The sequence below is a fragment of the Felis catus genome, chromosome E3 (assembly GCF_018350175.1).
Source record: "Felis catus isolate Fca126 chromosome E3, F.catus_Fca126_mat1.0, whole genome shotgun sequence".
Taxonomy (NCBI): Eukaryota; Metazoa; Chordata; class Mammalia; order Carnivora; family Felidae; genus Felis; species Felis catus.
Genome location: NC_058383.1, coordinates 40,624,796 through 40,638,954, shown reverse-complemented (window position 1 = coordinate 40,638,954; position 14,159 = coordinate 40,624,796). Strand labels below are relative to the sequence as shown.

General features: G+C 58.1%; 1 long non-coding RNA gene across 6 annotated transcripts; it reads left to right on the top strand.

Annotated features, from left to right (window-relative positions):
• The first annotated feature begins 3,249 nt into the window (after window positions 1-3,249).
• Window positions 3,250-14,130, top strand: LOC123382612. Of its 6 annotated transcripts, none has more exons than XR_006591231.1 (4): window positions 3,250-3,809; window positions 4,346-5,578; window positions 7,480-10,036; window positions 10,725-14,130. It is a non-coding gene; the product is annotated as an uncharacterized LOC123382612 (long non-coding RNA). The 6 variants fall into 6 exon arrangements; XR_006591229.1 differs by having other exon boundaries at window positions 3,250-4,462; window positions 5,492-5,578; XR_006591233.1 differs by having other exon boundaries at window positions 3,250-4,462; window positions 5,492-5,578; window positions 9,973-14,130.
• Window positions 14,131-14,159: the final 29 nt, after the last annotated feature.

The window sequence follows — 14,159 nt, the reverse complement described above, 5'->3', positions numbered from 1 at the left end:
CCTGCCGTGTCACTGGCTCAGGCCGCCCACTGTCCCATTCTGCACCGGCCCCACAGGCCCCCCTGGCTGTCAGAGCTGTCTCCCCTCCAGCGGACGCTTACTCTGAGACGAGGTCGAGTAACTTTGCCCGGTCACCTGTGGAGTGAAGGAGCATCTCAGAGCTGGCCCAGCACCATTCTCCCTGCCAGGGCCAGCAGCCAAGGCCAGACCCAGGGGACAAGTCCTTGGCAGAGGGTCCTGCCGTGCTGAGACCCCCTGCGTGCAGTTCACATCACCTCATCCCTGCTGAGAGTTGGAACGTGGGCAGGTGCCACCTACTGGCTCAGGCCTCCCGCTACCAGACAGGACTGGAGGGTGCCAGTGGCCTGGACGTGTGGCCCCCAAATGTGGGGACAGGCACAGCAGCTTGCATACAGTGGGGCCTAGGTCTGCCACTTGCGCAGGGTCAGGATACTTTGGCATGCGGCTGGATCTGGTCTGACTGCACCTACAGGCTGCGTGGGGTCACTGCTTGATGAGGCTAATGCCATTTGGGGGGGTTCCACCCAGTGCATCATCAGCAAGCGTATTGGTCTGCACCCCCAGAGACACGCACCATAAAGGGGGGGGATGTATGCATTGGGCCACCGGGCCATCTGGCGCGTAGGGGCACAGGCTGCTCTGAGGGCTGGCCGTGCTGCAGCGACTGCTGGCCTGACCCCAGTTCCAGCCAACAGGGGTGGTGGCACCACAGCAGCAGTGTGGACGCAGGCACGCGTTCAGGCTGGGGCTGAATGGAGGGCCCCTTGCGCTCTATGCTTAGCCGCTGACACCCCCCACACAGCTCCTGAAGCAGGCACAGACCTCTGTCCCTGCACCGGGAGCCACCCCACGCGGTGACAGTGGCCCGATGGCCAAGTCAACAAGGTGTGCCTCTGGTAATTGCGGTGCCAGGTGATCGCGCCCACCACTGAAGGCGGTGTTATGCCAGAGACCTTTTAGAAACAGCTTCAGGGCCCAGTTCTTCCTCCCAGAGCAAAAGGAGGAGACACCTCAGGGGACATCACCCTGCTCCCTCCCCCCGCAGGCCTCACCCCAAAGGCGAGGATGTCTAGCAGCCAGGGCAGCTCCCCGAGCAGCATGTGGACAGTGGCCTGGAGGCAGAGGACGCAGGCCTCCAAAGCCCAGCTGACAGACAGATGGTGTCCATGACGATGTGGAGGGGGCGGTGAGGGCAAAGTGAGGCTGTGCACTGTGTGAGGGGTGCCCTACACAAACCGTCCACGCCGGGGAAGAGTCTGGGGGCAGAGAAGGCTGTCGTTGTGCCCCTGCAAGATTCTCTGGCCACAAGCACGGTATGTGTCAAGGCCGCAACGCATCAGGGAGCCATTCAGAGAGAAGCCAGGCCCACGCAATGGGGATGGAGCCCACACAGGCTGTCTGCGGCCCTGGGGCCATGTGGAGAGGGGGTGGTCACAGGTCGGGCCAGCCGGGCAGTTGCATCTGATGCTGTGCAGGCGGGTGTTCAGAAGGGTGTGGGTGGGGGGCAGCTCACAGGCAAGTCCCCACCAAATGCGGAGGTGCAGGGTGGGCGCAGAATCCCCAGGAGGGGACGAGTCAGCACAGGCGCCTGGTGTTCTGGGACCATCCAGGACGCCGTTACGCCGTCTATCTGCAGCAAGTCGTGGCGCCCAGGAAGCCGTCTGGTCCTCCTGAGGACTCCCGAGTGCAGGAACTGTGGCCGAAGCCCCACAAAGCTGCCTGGGGAGGAGACCTAAGACCCAGGGGTGGATGTGATGCTAGCCACTTACCGGTCTCATGACCACAGACACCCCTCAGCCACAGGCACACACGGTGGAAGGCAGCGGGAGGCACAGCACTTGGGGCGACAGTGGCTGCCAGCCTCCCAGTGTCCTGGCACTGTCCTGAGTCAGTCACTTGTAGCACTACTTTATGAACGTGCTCAGGGCCCTGATTGCCTCTAGGACCCACCCAGCTCTCCAGCCTGGTAGAGGTACCTGTCACCTACTTTACATCCAGGGTGAAACCACACAGAGTGCACAGGCAGAACCCCCAGGATCACGCCATCCTGGTGCATCCTGGTGATCAGCTACAAAACCCTAGTGGTTATAAAATAAACACTACTCTTAATGGAAAAGGCCAACGGTTGCACCACATACTGGAAGGCTTCACCAGGACGGAGTTCCTGAAGCTCACGTCCACGCCTGTCTCGCCATCGCTGATCCAGGACCATGTCTTCGCTGGTCCCCGGGCGTCGGCATCAAAGCCGGAGCATCTCTGGGGATCCAGCCAGGCGGCAAACCTGGTCCCTGCGAACAGTCACGCCGGCTCACCGACCAACGCCGCCCACGGTCCCCCAGAGGGGTCCGAACGGGCCGGGGCTGAGAGACCAGCTCTCCCTGGAAGCACTTGTTAGGAGCACAGCGTCCTCAGCCCCTCACCGCTTCCCGGCCTCCGATCCTCCAGCCACAGAACCTGAGGGCAAACAGATGTGCCCTGAGCACTTTCCCCAGGCCCGAGGCGGCTGCTCATCTAAACCTCTACAAACATAAAAACAATTCTCCGCTCAGAGGCCGTACAAAACCCTGCTCTTTGGGGACGAAGAGAAGGGACGAAAGCTGGAGGCGGAAGGGGACGCCAAATGTCTGTGGTCCTGCCTTCGCTGTGGAGGCTTCGCTGAGCGGCCCCCGCTGCCCAGAATGGGGGTCTCGGTCTGTGTCCCCGCGGCCACCCAGGATCTGCCCCGGAAGGCCGGCCGGCCCCATCCTCGCCGTGCGGGTGCGCCCTCCAGGCTCTCGGGGGACCGCCTGGCACGGGCCCGACTTCCCTGCAGCCTCCCGCCCCACCTAACCAAACCCGCCGGGCGCCAACTTTCCACCCGCCCGGGTACTTCCGCCTTGGGAGGTCGCTTCCTGTTAGGTGCCGGAAGGGGCGGTTCACCGGAGCGTGGGGGAGGAGTCTAGAGCTACGGCACGCAAGACGCAAGCAACCTGGAGCACGGCGGCGACGGCGGCGGCCTGGAGCCGAGGCCGGGCGAGGTGTCAGGGGTCCGACTTTCGGATTTTTTCCCTGGAGCCGCGTTTCCAACGTGGAATTCTTCGGCCGGAAGGGTTTTCCAGGCCTGTGTTAACCCTAACTCGACCAGTGGATGAGCGAGTTGGGCTGTGGAACCCCGTGTAAACCGGGGCGTTGTTAGAGACAGAAGACGGCGCCTGGCGAGGACTCCCCTCAGGTCTCCTCCCTCTCTTCTCCAGCATCTCCTCATTCAGGTCCCTCCCTCGCCCGCCTCCGGTCTCCTCTCCAGCATCTCAACACTCAGGATCCCCCCAGGTGTCCCCTCGGCGTGTCCCCACTCGGGTCCCCCCCCTCCCCAGGTCTCCTCTCCAGCGTCCCCGTTTTCAGCCCCCCCCAACGTCTCCCTTCAGCATCTCCTCAGGTCTCCCCCCCTCCCTCCCCCCCAGGACTCCTCACCAGCGTCTCCCCCTAGGTTCCTTGCCCTGGGTCACCACCCTCAGCCCTCCCCACCCCATATTGTCCCTTTGCAAAGCAGCGGAAGCTCTTCCAGGCTAAAGGAGTGTTGTATACATCTGAGCAGGCTACGTACTTACTGTTCAAAAGGAATCTTCGGAAGGTCTGTTAGAGCTTGACATCAGGGGCTTAGGTGTACAAAAGTCCCAGGCTGGAAAGATGGGTGACAGTAGGCAAAGGTGGTCTTCCAGTGGGTCTCGGTCCAAGGACTTCAGGCTATGTCCCCAGTGGCGTCGTGGCTCTGGACCCTGATGAGGGAAGGCGTGATGGCAGGTTTGTAGGTGAGTGGGGAGGGGTGGCCTGGAGACAGACCGCAGCCTAGTTGAGGCACAGGAAGAGAGCTGTGACGTCTGGCATTCCCGCGAAGCTTGGTGTCCCACGTCTGTTCTGGCCCCACCGCTGTCTGTGCCATATTTGTGCTACTGGGTCGCTACGGGGTCGGTTGCTCAGGGTGGCCCTACCACTGCCCTATCCTGCTGGGCCTCTGAGTTCCTGCCTTAAGACTACTTCTCATCCCTTCCTGTTGGCCGTGTGCTCGTGCATTCCCTCCTTGCCTCCCCGAGTCCTCTGGACCCGGGCCTGCGTGGGGTGTGGGGTGTGCAGGTGGGAACCTTGTCTAGCCCGTTGCAAACAAACCAGGGGCAGCACACTCTGCGGAACCCAGAGGACCCCCAGTAGAACCTTGGGCCAAGGTTCCGCGGGGCTGGACGTTGGGGGGAAGATCTTGTCAGGACAGAATTTGATTATACATCTAACAGCACCCCCAAAAGGCACTAGTCAGGATCTTTCCATGACACCCATTTATCTTGGAAAACAGAAGCCCGGTGACTCTGCGCGTTGGATGGAATAAGGCACCAGGCGGCCAAATCATCCGTCAGCAGGCTGGGCCCTGTGCGCACCCCTGTCCGGTCCTCGCCGCTAGGTGGCGCCGCAGGTGCGCGTGAGTTCCATCCCTGGTTCCCAGTCTCAGGACCCCTTAACTATCTTCAACGTTGTTGAACTTCTGTCATGTGGTGCTGTATAGGGAGGGGCATATACTGTGTTAGAAGTGGAAACAAATTTGTTGCGCATACTTTTTTTTTTTTTTTTTTTTTTACTTAAACAATGATAGGAGCACCTGGGCGGCTCAGTTGGTTAAGTGTCTGACTTCAGCTCAGGTCATGGTCTCAAGGTTCCCAAGTTTGAGTCTCACATCGGGCTCTGCACTGACAGTGCGGAGCCTGCCTGGTATTCTCCCCCTCTCTCTATCTGTAAATAAATAAATAAACTTAAAACAAAAAACGATAATAAAACCCACTACACACGAGCACTCCTTTTTAAGAAAAAGCAGTATTTTACCCAAATTTACAGGTATGTTTTACATTTAGGCCGATCCCTTGAAGGCAGAGCTGTGCTCTCCACTCTCCTTTTGCCCTCGTCCCTACCAACATCACCATCGGGTAGCCTCTGGAGCGCGCTGCTGGGCCCTTTCAAGAGAACAGGTGTGAAAGGCCGTTCTTGGGGCGCTCGGTGGCTCAGTGAGACATCTGACTTTGGCTCAGCTCATGACCTGGCTGTTCGTGAGTTTGAGCCCCGCAGAGCCCCACACAGGGCTCTTTGCAGGCAGCGCAGATCCCACTTGGGATCCTCTGTCCCTTTGTCTCTCTGCCCTTCCCTCACTCATGCTGTTTCTCTCAAGAATAAATAAACTTTAAAAAAAAACCAGGCAAGTTCTTAGCAGTCCCCACAGCCCTGCAACTACCTCGACAAGCAGACACAGCTGTCAGCTGCCTCGTGTCCTTTTTGGTATTCTGTCTACATTGATTTGCTGCATTTTCATTTTATTTATTTATTTTATTTCCTTTTATTTATTTTTTTTGTTAAAGAGCGGGAGGACCAGACGTAAAATATTTAATATGCTTTTATGGGGAGAAATGAACTTGCAGCAGTCTGATTTATAATCAAGGTTACTCTGCACATTCAGGAGCTGCCCCTTTCACTCCTGCCGAGGCCCGGATTATTTGAGATTCCCAGAAGTCACCGTCTCAAGAAACCCCGAGAAGGATGGCAAGTGAGTGGGGCTCTTGCGGGAGTGGCCCCCAAGTATTGCAGAGACTTAGTGGGGGGACCATGCATATGTCTGTGTCAGGGACTTTGCAGATCAGTCGTGAAGGGCAAGGGCCTTGTTTGTTTTGGGGGTCTGTGGAAAGACTGAGCTGGTGTGGTTCTGGGAGTCTTGCTAGTTTTTAAAAACTTCCCTTTATGGGGCGCCTGGGTGGCGCAGTCGGTTAAGCGTCCGACTTTAGCCAGGTCACGATCTCGCGGTCTGTGAGTTCGAGCCCCGCGTCGGGCTCTGGGCTGACAGCTCAGAGCCTGGAGCCTGTTTCCAATTCTGTGTCTCCCTCTCTCTCTGCCCCTCCCCCGTTCATGCTCTGTCTCTCTCTGTCCCAAAAATAAATAAACGTTGAAAAAAAAAATAAAAATAAAAACTTCCCTTTTTTTTTCTTCCTTTGGGGGGGCAGCATGCGCACATGCACGAGCTGGGGCGGGGCAGAGAGAGAGAATCCTAGGCAGGTTCTGTGTTCAGTGTGGAGCCCGATGCGGGGCTCGATCTCATGAACCGTGAGGTCATGACCTGGGCTGAAATCAAGTCAGGCACTTAACCGACTGAGCCCCTCAAGCGTCCCAGACTTCCTTTTTTAGAGAAGTTTTAGGTTTCCAAGAAAACAGAGCAGAAAGGACAGAGCTCCCCTGTGCTTGTCAGCCCATGCAGAATGTCCTGCTGATGACCTCTCGCGTCAGTGTGGTGTGCCTGTCACAGTTACTGAGCTGTCCCTGGCACAGTGTTGCAGACTGAGGCTGGCACTCTAAGCACATGTCCTGAGCTGTTACCTGGTACCCTCTGTCCTGGGACCCAATGGCGTTTGATCATCCTGTCCCCTTGGGCTCCTCTGAGCTGGGACAATAGCGATAGTGTCTCAGGCTTTTCTTAGTTTTGATGGCCTTGACCATCTGAGGTGTGTCGGTCAGGAATTTTTTTGGATGCTTCTCACTTGGGGTTTGTTAGATGTTTTTTTCTCATGGGTAGGTGGGGACATGGCAACTGCTTCTCGCACCATGACCTTTCTGTAGGTCCCATTTCTCTCCCTTGAGACGGAGAGGGCCTGGGGACTGGGGAACAGAGTGGAGAGAGAGAGGGAGGAGGGGCCGAGCGCGTGAAGGGATAGCAGCCCTTGGCTGGGGGAGCCCGTGGTGTCCCAGAAGCGGCAACCAGAAAGCAGAGCCAAGGGAAACGGGGGCCCGACGTTCTTGAACACCTGGTGAGAGCAGCCGGTGGGAGCACCTGGTGGGAGCACCTGGCAGGGAGCACTTGGCAGGGAGCTGTGCAGCTCCTTCTAGCTGGGGGCCTCAGGGGGGAGCAGAGGGTCCGCTTTGGCCAGGAGCTGTTCGGTCGCTGGCGGCCGGGCTCTGCGCAGGGAGCATGCGTCTTCCAGCTTCAGCCCGTGGGTCTGCAGGGATCCGCGGCCACCCTGGCCAGCCTGCCGGCTCCCTGTCGGGCCTGCTCCTCAGGTCGGCTAACGGGGGGCGTGTGTTCAGGACGGCGTCTCCCACCATCTCCTTTTGTTTTTTCTGGGGGCTTCACTGTGGCGATGGGAGTTTCTTAGGGCTTCGAGGTGCTGCTTTTACCTGTGTTACCCCTCAGCACCCAGGTGAGGCTTTGAGGCCCCCGATTCTGCTGGTGCAGCCAGTACGTGGAGGGCGGCTCGGGCCGGGAAAGGCAGCCCCGCTCCCGGCCCAGGCTGCTTGTGGGTGATCTGCTTCTGCTGAGAGCTGAGCTCCACGGGGAGCCGGTGGGGGTGGAAAGTCACGTGGGTGTGCACACAGCCGGACGCAGGGTCAGGCTGGACTGGGTAGGGGGGAAGGCGCCGAAAGACCAGAACCCATTCTGGGACATCCCCTTCACCCTCCCAGTGCTTTGGTGGGGGAGCCGCCTGGAGCCCCATGGCCGTCTGGATCTGACACATCGCTGCTTCTGGTGACACCTGCTTTGTGGTGAAGGTTGCTTCCTGCTTTAAAAAAGTACGTCTGGCTCCAGTCACCCCTGATGCGCCTTCAGCTGAGTAACAGTCTAGGCTCTTGGCTTTTGATGTTCTCAGCGAGCTTCTGGACACAGGCTGATGGACGGACGACAGCTTTACACACCTCTCTGCAGGACCCGCGGCTGAGGCAGCCGTGCGTGGAGCCGGCAAGATGTGACTGCTGGTTCTAGCCGCTTCTGGTGAGAGCGTTTCTTGGCCCTTCACCCGTAGCTTCTTCCAGACCCTCGGCCTGGAGCCCCCGCGTTGTGACATCGTCTAGCATTTAAAGCAGAGACAGAACCGACTCTGCTCCCCAGGAATTGAACTTTTGTGGTTTGTCTTCAGAAAAGCAAACCACATGCTGAGTTGGACTCACGTGGACTGCTTTAGCTGTGGGTGAATAGCCAGAGCTTCCCCCCTTCCTTCTTCCCCCGTGGGGGCTGGCGGAGCTTTTGCTGTACGTGACCCAGGCCACCCCATTTTACTCCCGAAGAGCTCAGAGTTGTCTGTGTCAAAAACAGAGAAGTAAGGGAAAGAGGAGCAGGACGGCTCCCTGCTAACCAGGCACCCGTGAGCCTTCCGGGCCCTGGGAGGTAGGCTCGCAAGTGTTCTGGTGTCTCGGGGACCGGTCTGGTGTTTATTGTGGAGAAAGACTGCCGGGTCCGCACTGTGGTGTTGTCCTTTCCTAGGCGTGTGGCTTTAGTTTCTGGATGCCCCGGTTGCCTCATTTGTGAACTGGGGTTAATGATCTCCACTCCCGAGCGTGCCAAGATGAGATACGGTAACAGACAGTTAGCTTAACCATAGGTTGATGGTTAGTGCCACAGAAGCGTCAGCCTGAGACGATGCGAGTGGTGATGTTGGTGACGACAGCGATGCCGGTGGTGATGATGGGCCTCACAGCCTTGGCTGCACCCTGTCTGGGAGCTACTGCTAATGGGCCAGGACCCAGCCTGAGGATTCTGACCCCCACCTCTTAAGCCCAGAGGACCCGCTCTAGCTCTCTTCTTTCCGACCACTTGAGGAGAATGTATTCTTATTCCAACTGGAAGAAACGCTGATGCGTCGGGGCAGACCCTTCAACTTGTGTTACTGTCACAGCAACCGATCAGGTGCCCTGAACACAACCGTGGTTTGGCTGAAAGAGTCAACTGTGGGGCGGCGGGGTGCTGGGCGTAGAGGAGAAGGGCAGCGGACACGAGCACAGTGCTTATCTAAGCCGCTCAGTACCGTCCGTATCACCAGGGCTCCAGGAAGCGATTAGCTGAATGGTTTCCGTCAGAGGATGTTTTTGTGACCTCTCCTTGCTCAGGGCGGCCCGGACCGTGAGGCCCTGGCCTGGCTGGCGGAACACGGGAGGCTGTGGCATATCCGGCCCCCTCTCCTTCCTAAGCTCTGTCACTGGCTTCCTGGAGCGAGGACCCGACGTGGTCCCTCTCCTCTGCTCCACAGTGGGCTCCGGGCTGCCGTGGGGGCCACACTCTTCTCCTGGCTCCTTCTGCATTGGGTGTTCTAAGCATCCTCACTCGGGAGATCGAGTGGCTCTTAAAAGATCTGCCGTGGCCCGGTCTTAGAGGAAAGAACAGAGTCCACACAGCAGTGACTCCCGTTGGCCCAGGAGGACTGGTTATAGCTGGGTGATGGGGCGAGTGCGCCATGGTTAGAGGCCTTGAAGGGAGCGGGAGATGGCACTCCAAAACATGCCACCTTGGCCTGAGGGTTATTTTGAGCTGCAGATAGTTGAGACTCAGACGCAGAAAGAATCCTTGTCGGAGCCTCCCCTATCTGACTACCAGAAGCAACTTCTGGGAAGTCAGGCTGCCACCAAGTCCTTCTGTAGGGCAGGTCTACTCCCACAGGAGATCCCACGGGTGAACCTATCCCAGGTCTCTTCTCCGGGGGTTTTATGGCCCTGAAAGGGCCTAAGAGGCCACTCACACCTGTAGAGACAAGCGGTGTCACCAACTTCCTTACATCTCACTTATTCTCCTGAAACACATTTGTCTTTCCTGCAGAAGTCTGTTTGTTCCAACTTTAAGAAGGATCTTTCTCCCCTCCCCCTCTCCCCTACCAAGTTAGGTATATAAACACCTAACTGAAACTACTGAACCCACTGTTTGTCTTGGCTCCCGTGGGCGCGTGACTAACCTATTTTCTTTTGTTAATCCGTTGCTTGTCAGTTTAATTCACAGGCCCCACGCACGTAACATCAGAGGGGCTCCTGCAGCCTTCTTGACAGAGGCTCCCCAGCTCCGCCAGTCATGGGGGTGGGGCGAGGGAATGCGGGTGGAAGGGGGGTGGGGGATGGGTGCTGGGACCGAGGACCCCTACACCCTCCATCTGCCTTTCTTTCCCCCATGTGTGACATCACGCTCACAAAACTCAGCAGGATGAGTGGATAGATCAAGATCGCTCATCGTGTCCTTGGCAGACATTGTCACGTTGTGAAGGTGAGTGGGAGAAGAAGGCCCGGTCGGAGGCAGGCGGGGGCCCCCGTGGAGCAGGCCAGGGTACGCGCCTCTCCAGGGTGGGCGGCTCATCGCAGTCTCGGGTGGCTAGTGGATATTGGAAAGTTCCAAAAAATGTTTCGTTTTCCCCGGTGTTTTGTTTCAATCGGGTTCAAAATGTCCCACGTGAGAAACGAAAGGGGGATTGGCCCCACGGCCCCACCACACCCCGCGTGTGTCCTCTCCGTGGTGCTCGGAGAGAACTGGGAGCCCTTCACTGCCTGGGCCGGGGGGACGCCAGGGGCTCAGCCGGCTCCAGCGGGCTTCCGGCATCAGGACAACCGGGACGGGGCGGCACTGTGTAGAGCGGCCCTCGGAACCCCGGCCCGGACGGGGTTGTGCTCACGTGGCCAGGGGTGTTTACCACCACGGGCTTCACTGCTAGCTTGCACGTGTGAGCGGTCACACCCATATTTCCACGCAGGGACAGAGAAACATGGGTTCTCTATTTTGGGTAGCTCCTTTTAAATCATGCGGTGTTTCAGGGAGAGACACTTTGGAACGTCAGAAATTTAAAATGCAAAGTGCTGTAACACGGCTCTTAGCGCCTCGTGTGCCGAGAGCATGTCTGTTGAGAGTTACGTGGGCCCGGCTTTTGTGGCAATGAATCCCAATCGTCTGTTTGTCGCAGGCAGAGAACTGAAGGAACACGGAGCCCACAGCGCGGGGAGCGGCAGGGCTGGTGGCACGACCTTGAAGCGGGAGAAGGCGTCTTTTGCGTTCGGGACTTGTCACTATTTTAAGCATCATGGTGACATCTGGTATCGCTTACATGTTGTCTCTTTCAAGCGGTAACCATTTTTCCCTCTGAATGCAGGCAGCGTCTGGTTCCGAAGGCCTTTTCCAGAATTTCTGGTTGCCACGGGCTTTCGTTTGGATGGTTTGGACGGGTTCCGTCACTCTGGCTCAAGCCGTCCGCCTGGTCTCTGGGTCACTGCTTACGCTCTGTGCTAGCTGGGATCCCTTTCATCCAGATCTACTGGATGATAACGTCCCTTGATCCAAGATCCTTAACTAGGGATCACCCAGGAGAGAGGCAAAAAGCTGAGCCGGCCCCTCCTGCCTGTTTCCAAGCAGTGAGCGAGGCTGCTGCGCCATGTCCGGCCCATCGTCCTGCAGGGTGGGCTGTGCCGGCAGGCCCTGCGAGCCTCCCCACCGAGCACCGGGGACCCCCCTGCGCCCAGACCATGGGACGCCCAGAGCCTCCTACGTTCGGGGGCTCGAGAAAGACCAGCGGAAACAAAAGGCCCACTTTAAAAAACGCACAAAGGGCTTAACGGACATTTCCCGAAAGGAGAGACACAGACGGCCAGCGGGCCCCCGAAAAAAACTCCTCGCAGAATGTGGGTCACAGCCACCCCGAGGTACCGTTTCACACCCACTGTGGTGATGACAAGAAAACGCGAAATAACGAGTTCTGGCGGGACGGGAAACGGCGCGGCCGCTGTGGAAAACGGCGTGGTGGTTCCTCAGCAGGTGGAACGTGGAGTCACCGTATGGCCCGCCATCCCGCTCCCGGGTGCACGTCCAAGGCCAGCGAGAGCAGGGGTCTGAACGGATCGCCGTACGCCCAGGCTCGTAGCAGGTCTATTCACAGCAGCCAAAGCTTCAGACGACCTGAGTGTCTCTAGACGGACAGATGGCTGGGCACACGTGCCCTGTCCACGCAGGGGAGGGGAGAGGGTGGCTGTGGAGGCGGAGCCCAGGACCGGCCTTTCTCCGCAAGGTCTCCGGGGCCAAGAGCTGCCAGCTGGCGTCTCGGAGGAGACCCCCCCCCTCCCCCCAGGCCAGGAGGAGGCTCGGGGGCATAAACACAAGCACGTCTTGGCCTCGTGTTCAGTGACAGGGTGTTCAGGGAGCCGCAGGACAGTCTGAAGGCTTCACACGAGGCAGTTCTCCGGGCAGGATGCGGGGCTGCTGGGGCCCTTCCCAGCAGGATCCCCGGAGAACTCCAAGTTCGGTCTCTACATTTTCATTAAGAGCTTCCACCCGGGGAGAATGATGGATTAGATTTTGCTGTTGGAAAGAAGCCAGATAAAATTAGATGCCTCTTGGCTCCCCACCACCCACCCCTTGCCCCTGTTCTTTTCTGAAAGCTTTACTTTTCTCTCTCGGTTCCTGGCAGGAAGGAACCGAGCGGGTACGGTCGCTTCCTTGAGCCTCCCTGCTTTAATTTCAAGTGTGATTTCGCTGTTGCTCTAATTTTCTTCTGTTCTGGAACAGCTTTGGGCCTTGGGCTCTGCATTGGGGGTGTGTGTGCGCGTGTGGTTTCTGTTTTCTTTTCAGTAACCTTGTTAGAATTTATAGCTGGAAACGGAGAGAATACTCTGCCTCACAAAAGAAATTCATCTGATTCCTCACGTCTTGTTTCTTCTCTCCAAGTTCTCGTTCTTGGCCAAGCTAACCTGCCGTCTCATCCACCTAAATAGAATCGGGTTTGCCTCCCAGCCAGCCACTTTGTAGCAAAGCCGGGTTCTGACGGTCTGCTGTCTTCTGTTACCGTGCGCCGACAGTGGATTTCAAGAAGAGCTGTTGTGTTTTCCCAGTGCAGGAAAGGAAACACTAGGGTTCCATCTGTCCAGAGGAGCTGAGAGCGCATGGTTGGCAAACCTCCAGGGACAGACTGTGAGGCGGTCGCAGGTTGCAGAGGGCGCCGGAGCCGGGCGTGGGTGCCATTCACGTGGGTGTTGTTTTCTTGAAGTCGAACCCTGTGGAATTCAGCAGAGACCTCGAGTGGATTCGAACAGCCTCAGCCCCCACGTCCCGGGTCTGAAATCAACCGTGTGGGAGGAGCTGCCCCGGCAGAGCTGCGTGCCCGCCGTGCAGCCGCGTACCTGCTCCCGCACCCTGACCAGAACATTCCCCTTGTGTGTGCAGGCAGCCCACGCTCAGGGGCACGCCACGGTCCAAAGGGCCGGTCATCCGGAACCCGGCGTTCCCAGCGACGAGAGCCTCACGGGTCTCTCCAGGCCTTTTTCTGGGCCTCCAGCGTGGACATGGCAGACACACAGATGCACAGACACGGCCCGAGAGGGTCTTCCTTCCAGCCCTGCCCTGAGTTCCTGCGCTGTCCCGCAGGGGCACCCCGGGCAGCCGAAAGCAGCTTAATGGACAGTTTTGTTGGTTTGGTGATGCCATCTCATGACGACATTACCCAAATCCCTTGGAACATTTTTGGGACTGTGGATTCAGGGGCCTGGACCAAGGGACTCGGCAAGGGAGGTGTGATCTGCCTGCTGCCCCTTGGGCTCGGGACCGGACCTCAGAGCCACCGTCGGGTCACAGCGGCCATTCCCATGGCTGTGCTGGTGCCCCCTGGGCCAGTGGTGGCCGTGTGCGATTTTGTCAGTCGTTTCCCTCTTTAAAAAAGATTTGTTTTTAATCTTTGAGAGAGAGACAGAGTGTGAGCAGGGGAGGGGCAGAGAGAGGGGGAGACACAGAATCCAAGGCAGGCTCCAGGCCCCGAGCTGTCAGCCCTGAGCCCAATGCGGGGCTCGAACCCACGAACTGTGAGATCATGACCTGAGCCAAAGTCGGACACCGAACCGACTGAGCCACCCAGGCGCCCCTGGTCGGTCGTTTCTGACTCGCCATTGGTGCCGGCTGTAGCGAGGAGGAGCCGGGGTGCCCGCCACGTGCCGCTGGACACCGTGGCCTCTGTGCCCCGGAAGTGTGGCTGGCCCGCAGCGAGGGGCTTCGGGGCGGAGACCCACCCGACGGGGAGACTTGGCACAGATCGCGAGACGGCAGGTGAATAACGTGCTATATGCGTTACGTGGCCGGGTGGTAGTGTTTTAGACCGATCCAGTTAAGTGTATCATTCACATTAACTCTGTTTCCGTTTCCTTTTACGATATGGGCAGCTCCTGGAAAACTTAACAGCTGAGGGGCGCTCGGCTGGCTCTGTCGGAGGATCGTGTGGCTTTTGATCTCGGGGTTGTGAGTTCCAGCCCCACGCTGGGTGTAGAGATTATTATTAAAAAAAATTTTTTTTAATGTTTTTATTTATTTTTGAGACAGAGGGAGACAGAGTGTGAGCAGGGGAGGGGCAGAGAGAGGGGGAGAC